At 50.1% G+C, this 14303-nt stretch overlaps 1 protein-coding gene across 1 annotated transcript in view; it reads right to left on the minus strand.

Annotated features, from left to right (window-relative positions):
• usp21 (ubiquitin specific peptidase 21) overlaps positions 1-704 on the minus strand; it is a 46949-nt gene extending 46245 nt beyond the window's left edge. Inside the window, exon 1 of the mRNA XM_045213165.1 lies at positions 507-704. The gene's annotated coding sequence lies outside the window, so the exon portion shown is untranslated. The remainder of the gene's footprint in view (positions 1-506) is intronic.
• Between the last annotated feature and the right edge of the window lie 13599 nt (positions 705-14303).

Consider the following 14303-nt stretch of genomic DNA (forward strand, 5'->3'; position numbering starts at 1 on the left):
ATAATCTCCACCCGGCACAGCCAGAAGAGGACTGGCCACCCCTCATAGCCTGGTTCCTCTCTAGGTTTCTTCCTAGGTTTTGGCCTTTCTAGGGAGTTTTTCCTAGCCACCGTGCTTCTACACCTGCATTACTAGCTGTTTGGGGTTTTAGGCTGGGTTTCTGTACAGCACTTCGAGATATTAGCTGATGTAAGAAGGGCTATATAAAATAAAATTGATTGAAAATTGATTGAATATTAACCATCAACATTTACATAGATTGCAACAACCACATAAAACAGATGTCATCACTTTCTTTGGTATAAATACTGCTGAGCACTGTTGCAGGCTATGGATTTATTTCAATATTAGATATATAATTTTTTAAAATCGTGCAAAAAACCTTGATGGTAACCTGTCCATATAGTTATATCTAAGTTTAAATGACAGCTAGCTAGCTGTATTCTTTCCTAAACCTTACTAATGCTATAACTAATACTTTAAAACATGACCAGACAGATACTCACCTGGTTGTTCTATTGATACATCTCTACTCCAACCATCAGCGGCTGTAATGCTGTATAGCCTGTGGATCAGGTAGGGGACATCACCTGTTGGGTTGTAATGCTGTATAGCCCGTCGATCAGGTAGAGGACGTCTCTAGTTTCTCCTAATGCTGTAATTCAGTTGTGTAACACGGTCACTCCCTCCCCTAAATAACCTTTCACACACACAGAGAGAGAGAGAGAGAGAGAGAGAGAGAGAGAGAGAGCGAGAGAGAGAGAGAGAGAGAGAGAGAGCGAGAGAGAGCGAGAGAGAGCGAGAGAGAGCGAGAGAGAGAGAGAGAGAGCGAGAGAGAGCGAGAGAGAGAGAGAGAGCGCGAGAGAGAGCGAGAGAGAGCGGAGAGGAGAGAGAGAGGAAAAAAGAGAGAGAAAAAAGAGAGAGAGAGAGAGAGAGAGAGAGAGAGAGAGAGAGAGAGAGAGAGAGAGAGAGAGAGAGAGAGAGAGAGAGAGAGAGAGAGAGAGAGAGAGAGAGAGAGAGAGAGAGAGAGAGAGAGAGAGAGAGAGAATCTGTGTGTGAGAGCGAGTCAGAGAGAGAGATAATCATGCCTGATCTTTTCAGTCTAAACTTAGCCGTCTCTGTCCCCACCCTCGTACAGTAGCTTAGACCTCAATGGAAACATACCACACCAGAATAAACAAGATTTTCTCCGCTGTGTGAGAGACGTTTCTTTCTTAGAAGTGCCACGTTTCTTTAGATCTTTGTCAAAAGAATGTTAAATGTCAATTTATTATCAACAAATGAAAATATCCACTTCAGTCATCATATTTACATTGATCAATATTACCTTGAATCTGTACTGGTTGTCAGTGTGATCAATAATCACAGCGAGTTTCAACTTCACTTTAAATATACACTAGGTGGACAAAACATTAGGAACACCTGCTCTTTCCATGACATAGACTGACCAGGTGAATCCAGGTGAAAGCTATGAGCCCTTATTGATGTCACCTGTTAAATCCACTTCAATCAGTGTAGATGAAGGGGAGGAGACAGGTTAAAGAAGGATTGTTAAGCCTTGAGGCATGTGTGCCATTCAGAGGGTGAATGAGCAAGACAAAAGATTGAAGTGCCTTTGAACGGGGTATGGTAGTAGGTGCCAGGCGCATCGGTTTGAGTGTGTCAAGAACTGCAACGCTGCTGGGTATTTCACGCTCAACAGTTCCCCGTGTGTATCAAGAATGGTCCACCACCCAAAGGACATCCAGCCAACTTGACACAACTGTGAGTAGCATTAGAGTTAACATGGGCATCCCTGTGGAACGCTTTCGACACCTTGTAGAGTCCATGCCCTGACGAATTGAGGCTGTTCTGAGGGCAAAAGGGGTGCAACTCAATATTAGGAAGGTGTTCCTAATGTTTTGTCCACTCAGTGTATAAGGCAGAAAGACCGATCTCTAGGCACATATTCTAATATTAATATTATGACATAATATTCTACCGTTTTGGGTAGAAGAGAATATTTGATGATTGGATCTTTTGGAGCTTGATGTATCCCAGAGTATGTTAGTCTGGTCCCAGATCTGTTTGTGTTCTTGCCTACTCCATTGGCATGACGATTCTTTAAGCACCAACAGACTGGCACCAACAGACTGGCACCAACAGACTGGCACCCACAGACTGGCACCAACAGACTGGCACCAACAGACTGGCACCAACAGACTGGCACCAACAGACTGGCACCAACAGACTGGCACCAACAGACTGGCACCAACAGACTGGCACCAACAGACTGGCACCCACAGACTGGCACCAACAGACTGGCACCAACAGACTGGCACCAACAGACTGGCACCCACAGACTGGCACCAACAGACTGGCACCAACAGACTGGCACCAACAGACTGGCACCCATAATAATATTCTACCATCACCCTCTTCTCCTTACAAACTGAACTGACCAGCATACAAATACTGGAGAGAGTTTTAAAGACAGAGAGAGGGGCTGGAGAGGGGCTGGGGAGGGGCTGGAGAGAGTTTTAAAGACAGAGAGAGGGAGAGGGGCTGGAGAGGGGCTGGAGAGAGTTTTAAAGACAGAGAGAGGGAGAGGGGCTGGGGAGGGGCTGGAGAGGGGGCTGGAGAGGGGCTGGGGAGGGGCTGGAGAGGGGCTGGGGAGGGGCTGGAGAGGGGCTGGGGGAGGGGCTGGAGAGGGGCTGGGGAGGGGGCTGGGGAGGGGGAGAGAGTTTTAAAGACAGAGAGAGGGAGAGGGGCTGGGGAGGGGCTGGAGAGGGGCTGGAGAGGGGCTGGAGAGGGGCTGGGGAGGGGCTGGAGAGGGGCTGGGGAGGGGCTGGAGAGGGGCTGGGGAGGGGCTGGGGAGGGGGGAGGAGAGAGGTTTAAAGACAGAGAGAGGGAGAGGGGCTGGAGAGGGGCTGGGGAGGGGCTGGAGAGGGGCTGGGGAGGGGCTGGAGAGGGGCTGGGGAGGGGCTGGAGAGAGTTTTAAAGACAGAGAGAGGGAGAGGGGCTGAAGAGGGGCTGGGGAGGGGCTGGAGAGGGGCTGGAGAGAGCTTTAAAGACAGAGAGAGGGAGAGGGGCTGGAGAGGGGCTGGAGAGGGGCTGGAGAGGGGCTGGAGAGAGCTTTAAAGACAGAGAGAGGGAGAGGGGCTGGGGAGGGGCTGGAGAGAGCTTTAAAGACAGAGAGAGGGAGAGTCATAGTCAGTAGATGTAACTCTATACTGTAACACATGGACAATAAAGTTGTATTGTATTTAAACACTCCCTCCATACCTTCGTCGTTGCCGCTGGTAAAAGCCCCTCCCCCGCCCCTCTCCCCGTCAGGTAGCTCCTCCAGGTAGAGTGTGGCGGCGGGGAGGGGCTGGGGTGGGGCTGGAGGGGCTGGGGTGGGGCTGGAGAGGGGCTGGGGAGGGGATGGGGAGGGGCTGGGGAGGGGCTGGAGAGGCTTGGCGCTACGGGATGGGCTTGGTGCTAATGGAGGGGCTAGGTACTACTGGAGGAGATTGGTGCTACTGGAGGAGATTGGTGCTACTGGAGGAGATTGGTGCTACCGGAGGAGATTGGTGCTACTGGAGGAGATTGGTGCTACTGGAGGAGATTGGTGCTACCGGAGGAGATTGGTGCTACCGGAGCAGATTGGTGCTACCGGAGCAGATTGGTGCTACTGGAGGAGATTGGTGCTACCGGAGGAGATTGGTGCTACCGGAGGAGATGGGTGCTACCGGAGGAGATTGGTGCTACCGGAGGAGATTGGTGCTACCGGAGGAGATTGGTACTACCGGAGGAGATTGGTGCTACCGGAGGAGATTGGTGCTACCGGAGGGTCTTGGTGCTAATGGAGGGGCTTGGTGCTAATGGAGGGGCTTGGTGCTGCTTTAGGGGCTTGGTTCTAATGGAGGGGCTTGGTGCTAATGGAGGGGCTTGGTGCTAATGGAGGGGCTTGGTGCTGCTTTAGGGGCTTGGTTCTAATGGAGGGGCTTGGTTCTAATGGAGGGCCTTGGTGCTAATGGAGGGGCGTGGTGCTAATGGAGGGGCGTGGTGCTACCGGAGGGGCTTGGTGCTAATGGAGGGGCTTGGTGCTAATGGAGGGGCTTGGTGCTACCGGAGGGGCTTGGTGCTACCGGAGGGGCTTGGTTCTAATGGAGGGGCTTGGTGCTAATGGAGGGGCTTGGTGCTGCTTTAGGGGCTTGGTTCTAATGGAGGGGCTTGGTGCTAATGGAGGGGCTTGGTGCTGCTTTAGGGGCTTGGTTCTAATGGAGGGGCTTGGTGCTGCTTTAGGGGCTTGGTTCTAATGGAGGGGCTTGGTGCTGCTTTAGGGGCTTGGTTCTAATGGAGGGGCTTGGTGCTGCTTTAGGGGCTTGGTTCTAATGGAGGGGCTTGGTGCTAATGGAGGGGCTTGGTGCTGCTTTAGGGGCTTGGTTCTAATGGAGGGGCTTGGTTCTAATGGAGGGTCTTGGTGCTACCGGAGGAGATTGGTGCTACCGGAGGAGATTGGTGCTACCGGAGGGGCTTGGTGCTAATGGAGGGGCTTGGTTCTAATGGAGGGGCTTGGTGCTAATGGAGGGGCTTGGTGCTAATGGAGGGGCTTGGTGCTAATGGAGGGGCTTGGTTCTAATGGAGGGGCTTGGTGCTAATGGAGGGCCTTGGTGCTAATGGAGGGGCTTGGTGCTTATGGAGGGGCTTGGTGCTAATGGAGGGGCTTGGTGCTTATGGAGGGGCTTGGTGCTTATGGAGGGGCTTGGTGCTGCTTTAGGGGCTTGGTTCTAATGGAGGGGCTTGGTGCTGCTTTAGGGGCTTGGTTCTAATGGAGGGGCTTGGTGCTGCTTTAGGGGCTTGGTTCTAATGGAGGGGCTTGGTGCTGCTTTAGGGGCTTGGTGCTAATGGAGGGGCTTGGTGCTGCTTTAGGGGCTTGGTTCTAATGGAGGGGCTTGGTGCTAATGGAGGGGCTTGGTGCTGCTTTAGGGGCTTGGTTCTAATGGAGGGGCTTGGTGCTAATGGAGGGGCTTGGTGCTGCTTTAGGGGCTTGGTTCTAATGGAGGGGCTTGGTGCTGCTTTAGGGGCTTGGTTCTAATGGAGGGGCTTGGTGCTGCTTTAGGGGCTTGGTGCTAATGGAGGGGCTTGGTGCTGCTTTAGGGGCTTGGTTCTAATGGAGGGGCTTGGTGCTAATGGAGGGGCTTGGTGCTGCTTTAGGGGCTTGGTTCTAATGGAGGGGCTTGGTGCTGCTTTAGGGGCTTGGTTCTAATGGAGGGGCTTGGTGCTGCTTTTAGGGGCTTGGTTCTAATGGAGGGGCTTGGTGCTAATGGAGGGGCTTGGTGCTGCTTTAGGGGCTTGGTTCTAATGGAGGGGCTTGGTGCTGCTTTAGGGGCTTGGTTCTAATGGAGGGGCTTGGTGCTGCTTTAGGGGCTTGGTTCTAATGGAGGGGCTTGGTGCTGCTTTAGGGGCTTGGTTCTAATGGAGGGGCTTGGTGCTATTGGATGGGCTTGGTGCTAATGGAGGGGCTTGGTGCTGCTTTAGGGGCTTGGTGCTGCTTTAGGGGCTTGGTGCTGCTTTAGGGGCTTGGTGCTGCTTTAGGGGCTTGGTGCTGCTTTAGGGGCTTGGTGCTGCTTTAGGGGCTTGGTGCTGCTTTAGGGGCTTGGTTCTAATGGAGGGGCTTGGTGCTACTGGAGGGGTTTGGTGCTACCGGAGGGTATTGGTTCTAATGGAGGGGCGTGGTGCTACCAGAGGGACGTGGTGCTACCGGAGGGTCTTGGTGCTACCGGAGGAGCTTGGTGCTACCGGAGGGGCTTGGTGCTACCGGAGGAGCTTGGTGCTACCGGAGGAGCTTGGTGCTACCGGAGGTGCTTGGTGCTAATGGAGGGGCGTGGTGCTAATGGAGGGGCGTGGTGCTACCGGAGGGGCTTGGTGCTAATGGAGGGGCTTGGTGCTAATGGAGGGGCTTGGTGCTAATGGAGGGGGTTGGTGCTAACGGAGGGTCTTGGTGCTACCGGAGGGCATTGGTGCTAATGGAGGGGCTTGGTGCTACTGGAGGCACCTGGTTCTAATGGAGGGGCTTGGTGCTAATGGAGGGTCTTGGTGCTACCGGAGGGTCTTGGTGCTACCGGAGGGTCTTGGTGCTAATGGAGGGGCTTGGTGCTGCTTTAGGGGCTTGGTTCTAATGGAGGGGCTTGGTGCTACCGGAGGGGATTGGTGCTGCTTTATATAGTATACCCCAGGCCCAGACTATAAAACCTGTCTACCCCAGGCCCAGACTATAAAACCTGTCTACCCCAGGCCCAGACTATAAAACCTGTCTACCCCAGACTATAAAACCTGTCTACCCCAGACTATAAAACCTGTCTACCCCAGGCCCAGACTATAAAACCTGTCTACCCCAGGCCCAGACTATAAAACCTGTCTACCCCAGACTATAAAACCTGTCTACCCCAGACTATAAAACCTGTCTACCCCAGACTATAAAACCTGTCTACCCCAGACTATAAAACCTGTCTACCCCAGTCCCAGACTATAAAACCAGTCTACCCCCAGACTATAAAACCTGTCTACCCCAGGCCCAGACTATAAAACCTGTCTACCCCAGACTATAAAACCTGTCTACCCCAGGCCCAGACTATAAAACCTGTCTACCCCAGGCCCAGACTATAAAACCTGTCTACCCCAGACTATAAAACCTGTCTACCCCAGACTATAAAACCTGTCTACCCCAGGCCCAGACTATAAAACCTGTCTACCCCAGACTATAAAACCTGTCTACCCCAGACTATAAAACCTGTCTACCCCAGGCCCAGACTATAAAACCTGTCTACCCCAGACTATAAAACCTGTCTACCCCAGGCCCAGACTATAAAACCTGTCTACCCCAGACTATAAAACCTGTCTACCCCAGACTATAAAACCTGTCTACCCCAGACTATAAAACCTGTCTACCCCAGACTATAAAACCTGTCTACCCCAGACTATAAAACCTGTCTACCCCAGACTATAAAACCTGTCTACCCCAGGCCCAGACTATAAAACCTGTCTACCCCAGACTATAAAACCTGTCTACCCCAGACTATAAAACCTGTCTACCCCAGACTATAAAACCTGTCTACCCCAGACTATAAAACCTGTCTACCCCAGACTATAAAACCTGTCTACCCCAGACTATAAAACCTGTCTACCCCAGGCCCAGACTATAAAACCTGTCTACCCCAGACTATAAAACCTGTCTACCCCAGACTATAAAACCTGTCTACCCCAGACTATAAAACCTGTCTACCCCAGATAAAAATGTCTACCCCAGACTATAAAACCTGTCTACCCCAGACTATAAAACCTGTCTACCCCAGACTATAAAACCTGTCTACCCCAGACTATAAAACCTGTCTACCCCAGGCCCAGACTATAAAACCTGTCTACCCCAGTCCCAGACTATAAAACCTGTCTACCCCAGGCCCAGACTATAAAACATGTCTACCCCCAGACTATAAAACCTGTCTACCCCAGACTATAAAACCTGTCTACCCCAGACTATAAAACCTGTCTACCCCAGACTATAAAACCTGTCTACCCCAGACTATAAAACCTGTCTACCCCAGACTATAAAACCTGTCTACCCCAGACTATAAAACCTGTCTACCCCAGACTATAAAACCTGTCTACCCCAGACTATAAAACCTGTCTACCCCAGGCCCAGACTATAAAACCTGTCTACCCCAGGCTATAAAACCTGTCTACCCCCAGGCCCAGACTATAAAACCTGTCTACCCCAGACTATAAAACCTGTCTACCCCAGACTATAAAACCTGTCTACCCCAGACTATAAAACCTGTCTACCCCAGACCCAGACTATAAAACCTGTCTACCCCAGACTATAAAACCTGTCTACCCCAGACTATAAAACCTGTCTACCCCTACCCAGACTATAAAACCTGTCTACCCCAGACTATAAAACCTGTCTACCCCAGACTATAAAACCTGTCTACCCCAGACTATAAAACCTGTCTACCCCAGACCCAGACTATAAAACCTGTCTACGCCCAGACTATAAAACCTGTCTACCCCAGGCCCAGACTATAAAACCTGTCTACCCCAGGCCCAGACTATAAAACCTGTCTACCCCAGGCCCAGACTATAAAACCTGTCTACCCCAGACTATAAAACCTGTCTACCCCAGGCCCAGACTATAAAACCTGTCTACCCCAGACTATAAAACCTGTCTACCCCAGACTATAAAACCTGTCTACCCCAGGCCCAGACTATAAAACCTGTCTACCCCAGACTATAAAACCTGTCTACCCCAGACTATAAAACCTGTCTACCCAGGCCCAGACTATAAAACCTGTCTACCCCAGGCCCAGACTATAAAACCTGTCTACCCCAGTCCCAGACTATAAAACCTGTCTACCCCAGGCCCAGACTATAAAACCTGTCTACCCCAGGCCCAGACTATAAAACCTGTCTACCCCAGGCCCAGACTATAAAACCTGTCTACCCCAGGCCCAGACTATAAAACCTGTCTACCCCAGACTATAAAACCTGTCTACCCCAGGCCCAGACTATAAAACCTGTCTACCCCAGACTATAAAACCTGTCTACCCCAGACTATAAAACCTGTCTACCCCAGGCCCAGACTATAAAACCTGTCTACCCCAGACTATAAAACCTGTCTACCCCAGGCCCAGACTATAAAACCTGTCTACCCCAGGCCCAGACTATAAAACCTGTCTACCCCAGGCCCAGACTATAAAACCTGTCTACCCCAGACTATAAAACCTGTCTACCCCAGGCCCAGACTATAAAACCTGTCTACCCCAGACTATAAAACCTGTCTACCCCAGGCCCAGACTATAAAACCTGTCTACCCCAGACTATAAAACCTGTCTACCCCAGACTATAAAACCTGTCTACCCCAGACTATAAAACCTGTCTACCCCAGGCCCAGACTATAAAACCTGTCTACCCCAGGCCCAGACTATAAAACCTGTCTACCCCAGCCCAGACTATAAAACCTGTCTACCCAGGCCCAGACTATAAAACCTGTCTACCCCAGACTATAAAACCTGTCTACCCCAGACTATAAAACCTGTCTACCCCAGGCCCAGACTATAAAACCTGTCTACCCCAGACTATAAAACCTGTCTACCCCAGGCCCAGACTATAAAACCTGTCTACCCCAGGCCCAGACTATAAAACCTGTCTACCCCCAGACTATAAAACCTGTCTACCCCCAGACTATAAAACCTGTCTACCAGGCCCAGACTATAAAACCTGTCTACCCCAGACTATAAAACCTGTCTACCCCCAGGCCCAGACTATAAAACCTGTCTACCCCCAGACTATAAAACCTGTCTACCCCAGACTATAAAACCTGTCTACCCCAGACTATAAAACCTGTCTACCCCAGACTATAAAACCTGTCTACCCCAGACTATAAAACCTGTCTACCCCAGACTATAAAACCTGTCTACCCCCAGACTATAAAACCTGTCTACCCCAGACTATAAAACCTGTCTACCCCAGACTATAAAACCTGTCTACCCCCAGGCCCAGACTATAAAACCTGTCTACCCCAGACTATAAAACCTGTCTACCCCAGACTATAAAACCTGTCTACCCCAGGCCCAGACTATAAAACCTGTCTACCCCAGACTATAAAACCTGTCTACCCCAGACTATAAAACCTGTCTACCCCAGACTATAAAACCTGTCTACCCCAGACTATAAAACCTGTCTACCCCAGACTATAAAACCTGTCTACCCCAGACTATAAAACCTGTCTACCCCAGACTATAAAACCTGTCTACCCCAGACTATAAAACCTGTCTACCCCAGGCCCAGACTATAAAACCTGTCTACCCCAGGCCCAGACTATAAAACCTGTCTACCCCAGACTATAAAACCTGTCTACCCCAGACTATAAAACCTGTCTACCCCAGGCCCAGACTATAAAACCTGTCTACCCCAGACTATAAAACCTGTCTACCCCAGACTATAAAACCTGTCTACCCCAGGCCCAGACTATAAAACCTGTCTACCCCAGACTATAAAACCTGTCTACCCCAGACTATAAAACCTGTCTACCCCAGACTATAAAACCTGTCTACCCCAGGCCCAGACTATAAAACCTGTCTACCCCAGACTATAAAACCTGTCTACCCCAGGCCCAGACTATAAAACCTGTCTACCCCAGGCCCAGACTATAAAACCTGTCTACCCCAGACTATAAAACCTGTCTACCCCAGGCCCAGACTATAAAACCTGTCTACCCCAGGCCCAGACTATAAAACCTGTCTACCCCAGGCCCAGACTATAAAACCTGTCTACCCCAGACTATAAAACCTGTCTACCCCAGGCCCAGACTATAAAACCTGTCTACCCCAGACTATAAAACCTGTCTACCCCCAGGCCCAGACTATAAAACCTGTCTACCCCAGACTATAAAACCTGTCTACCCCAGACTATAAAACCTGTCTACCCCAGGCCCAGACTATAAAACCTGTCTACCCCAGGCCCAGACTATAAAACCTGTCTACCCCAGGCCCAGACTATAAAACCTGTCTACCCCAGGCCCAGACTATAAAACCTGTCTACCCCAGGCCCAGACTATAAAACCTGTCTACCCCAGACCCAGACTATAAAACCTGTCTACCCCAGGCCCAGACTATAAAACCTGTCTACCCCAGACTATAAAACCTGTCTACCCCACCCAGACTATAAAACCTGTCTACCCCAGACTATAAAACCTGTCTACCCCAGACTATAAAACCTGTCTACCCCAGACTATAAAACCTGTCTACCCCAGACTATAAAACCTGTCTACCCCAGGCCCAGACTATAAAACCTGTCTACCCCAGACTATAAAACCTGTCTACCCCAGACTATAAAACCTGTCTACCCCAGGCCCAGACTATAAAACCTGTCTACCCCAGACTATAAAACCTGTCTACCCCAGGCCCAGACTATAAAACCTGTCTACCCCAGACTATAAAACCTGTCTACCCCAGGCCCAGACTATAAAACCTGTCTACCCCAGGCCCAGACTATAAAACCTGTCTACCCCAGGCCCAGACTATAAAACCTGTCTACCCCAGGCCCAGACTATAAAACCTGTCTACCCCAGACTATAAAACCTGTCTACCCCAGACTATAAAACCTGTCTACCCCAGGCCCAGACTATAAAACCTGTCTACCCCAGGCCCAGACTATAAAACCTGTCTACCCCAGACTATAAAACCTGTCTACCCCAGACTATAAAACCTGTCTACCCCAGGCCCAGACTATAAAACCTGTCTACGCCCAGACTATAAAACCTGTCTACCCCAGGCCCAGACTATAAAACCTGTCTACCCCAGGCCCAGACTATAAAACCTGTCTACCCCAGACTATAAAACCTGTCTACCCCAGGCCCAGACTATAAAACCTGTCTACCCCAGGCCCAGACTATAAAACCTGTCTACCCCAGACTATAAAACCTGTCTACCCCAGCCCAGACTATAAAACCTGTCTACCCCAGGCCCAGACTATAAAACCTGTCTACCCCAGGCCCAGACTATAAAACCTGTCTACCCCAGACTATAAAACCTGTCTACGGCCCAGACTATAAAACCTGTCTACCCCAGGCCCAGACTATAAAACCTGTCTACCCCAGACTATAAAACCTGTCTACCCCAGACTATAAAACCTGTCTACCCCAGACCCAGACTATAAAACCTGTCTACCCCAGACTATAAAACCTGTCTACCCCAGACTATAAAACCTGTCTACCCCAGACTATAAAACCTGTCTACCCCAGACTATAAAACCTGTCTACCCCAGACTATAAAACCTGTCTACCCCAGGCCCAGACTATAAAACCTGTCTACCCCAGGCCCAGACTATAAAACCTGTCTACCCCAGGCCCAGACTATAAAACCTGTCTACCCCAGGCCCAGACTATAAAACCTGTCTACCCCAGACTATAAAACATGTCTACCCAGCCCAGACTATAAAACCTGTCTACCCCAGACTATAAAACCTGTCTACCCCAGACTATAAAACCTGTCTACCCCAGGCCCAGACTATAAAACCTGTCTACCCCAGGCCCAGACTATAAAACCTGTCTACCCCAGACTATAAAACCTGTCTACCCCAGACTATAAAACCTGTCTACCCCAGACTATAAAACCTGTCTACCCCAGACTATAAAACCTGTCTACCCCAGGCCCAGACTATAAAACCTGTCTACCCCAGACTATAAAACCTGTCTACCCCAGACTATAAAACCTGTCTACCCCAGGCCCAGACTATAAAACCTGTCTACCCCAGGCCCAGACTATAAAACCTGTCTACCCCAGGCCCAGACTATAAAACCTGTCTACCCCAGGCCCAGACTATAAAACCTGTCTACCCCAGACTATAAAACCTGTCTACCCCAGGCCCAGACTATAAAACCTGTCTACCCCAGACTATAAAACCTGTAGCCCAGACTATAAAACCTGTCTACCCGCCCAGACTATAAAACCTGTCTACGGCCCAGACTATAAAACCTGTCTACCCCAGGCCCAGACTATAAAACCTGTCTACCCCAGGCCCAGACTATAAAACCTGTCTACCCCAGGCCCAGACTATAAAACCTGTCTACCCCAGGCCCAGACTATAAAACCTGTCTACCCCAGACTATAAAACCTGTCTACCCCAGGCCCAGACTATAAAACCTGTCTACCGCCCAGACTATAAAACCTGTCTACCCCGCCCAGACTATAAAACCTGTCTACCCCAGGCCCAGACTATAAAACCTGTCTACCCCAGGCCCAGACTATAAAACCTGTCTACCCCAGGCCCAGACTATAAAACCTGTCTACCCCAGACTATAAAACCTGTCTACCCCAGGCCCAGACTATAAAACCTGTCTACCCCAGACCCAGACTATAAAACCTGTCTACCCCAGACTATAAAACCTGTCTACCCCAGACTATAAAACCTGTCTACCCCAGGCCCAGACTATAAAACCTGTCTACCCCAGACTATAAAACCTGTCTACGGCCCAGACTATAAAACCTGTCTACCCCAGGCCCAGACTATAAAACCTGTCTACCCCAGGCCCAGACTATAAAACCTGTCTACCCCAGGCCCAGACTATAAAACCTGTCTACCCCAGGCCCAGACTATAAAACCTGTCTACCCCAGACTATAAAACCTGTCTACCCCAGGCCCAGACTATAAAACCTGTCTACCCCAGACTATAAAACCTGTCTACCCCAGGCCCAGACTATAAAACCTGTCTACCCCAGACTATAAAACCTGTCTACCCCAGACTATAAAACCTGTCTACGCCCAGACTATAAAACCTGTCTACCCCAGACTATAAAACCTGTCTACCCGCCCAGACTATAAAACCTGTCTACCCCAGACTATAAAACCTGTCTACCCCAGGCCCAGACTATAAAACCTGTCTACCCCAGACTATAAAACCTGTCTACCCCAGGCCCAGACTATAAAACCTGTCTACCCCAGGCCCAGACTATAAAACCTGTCTACCCCAGACTATAAAACCTGTCTACCCCAGGCCCAGACTATAAAACCTGTCTACCCCAGACTATAAAACCTGTCTACCCCAGGCCCAGACTATAAAACCTGTCTACCCCAGGCCCAGACTATAAAACCTGTCTACCCAGACTATAAAACCTGTCTACCCCAGGCCCAGACTATAAAACCTGTCTACCCCAGACTATAAAACCTGTCTACCCCAGACTATAAAACCTGTCTACCCCAGACTATAAAACCTGTCTACCCCAGACTATAAAACCTGCTACCCCAGACTATAAAACCTGTCTACCCCAGACTATAAAACCTGTCTACCCCAGGCCCAGACTATAAAACCTGTCTACCCCAGACTATAAAACCTGTCTACCCCAGACTATAAAACCTGTCTACCCCAGGCCCAGACTATAAAACCTGTCTACCCCAGACTATAAAACCTGTCTACCCCCAGACTATAAAACCTGTCTACCCCAGACTATAAAACCTGTCTACCCCCAGGCCCAGACTATAAAACCTGTCTACCCCAGGCCCAGACTATAAAACCTGTCTACCCCAGGCCCAGACTATAAAACCTGTCTACCCCAGGCCCAGACTATAAAACCTGTCTACCCCCCCAGACTATAAAACCTGTCTACCCCAGACTATAAAACCTGTCTACCCCAGGCCCAGACTATAAAACCTGTCTACCCCAGACTATAAAACCTGTCTACCCCAGGCCCAGACTATAAAACCTGTCTACCCCCAGGCCCAGACTATAAAACCTGTCTACCCAGCCCAGACTATAAAACCTGTCTACCCCAGGCCCAGACTAT

This window comes from Coregonus clupeaformis, unplaced genomic scaffold, assembly GCF_020615455.1.
Source record: "Coregonus clupeaformis isolate EN_2021a unplaced genomic scaffold, ASM2061545v1 scaf0084, whole genome shotgun sequence".
Classification (NCBI taxonomy): domain Eukaryota; kingdom Metazoa; phylum Chordata; class Actinopteri; order Salmoniformes; family Salmonidae; genus Coregonus; species Coregonus clupeaformis.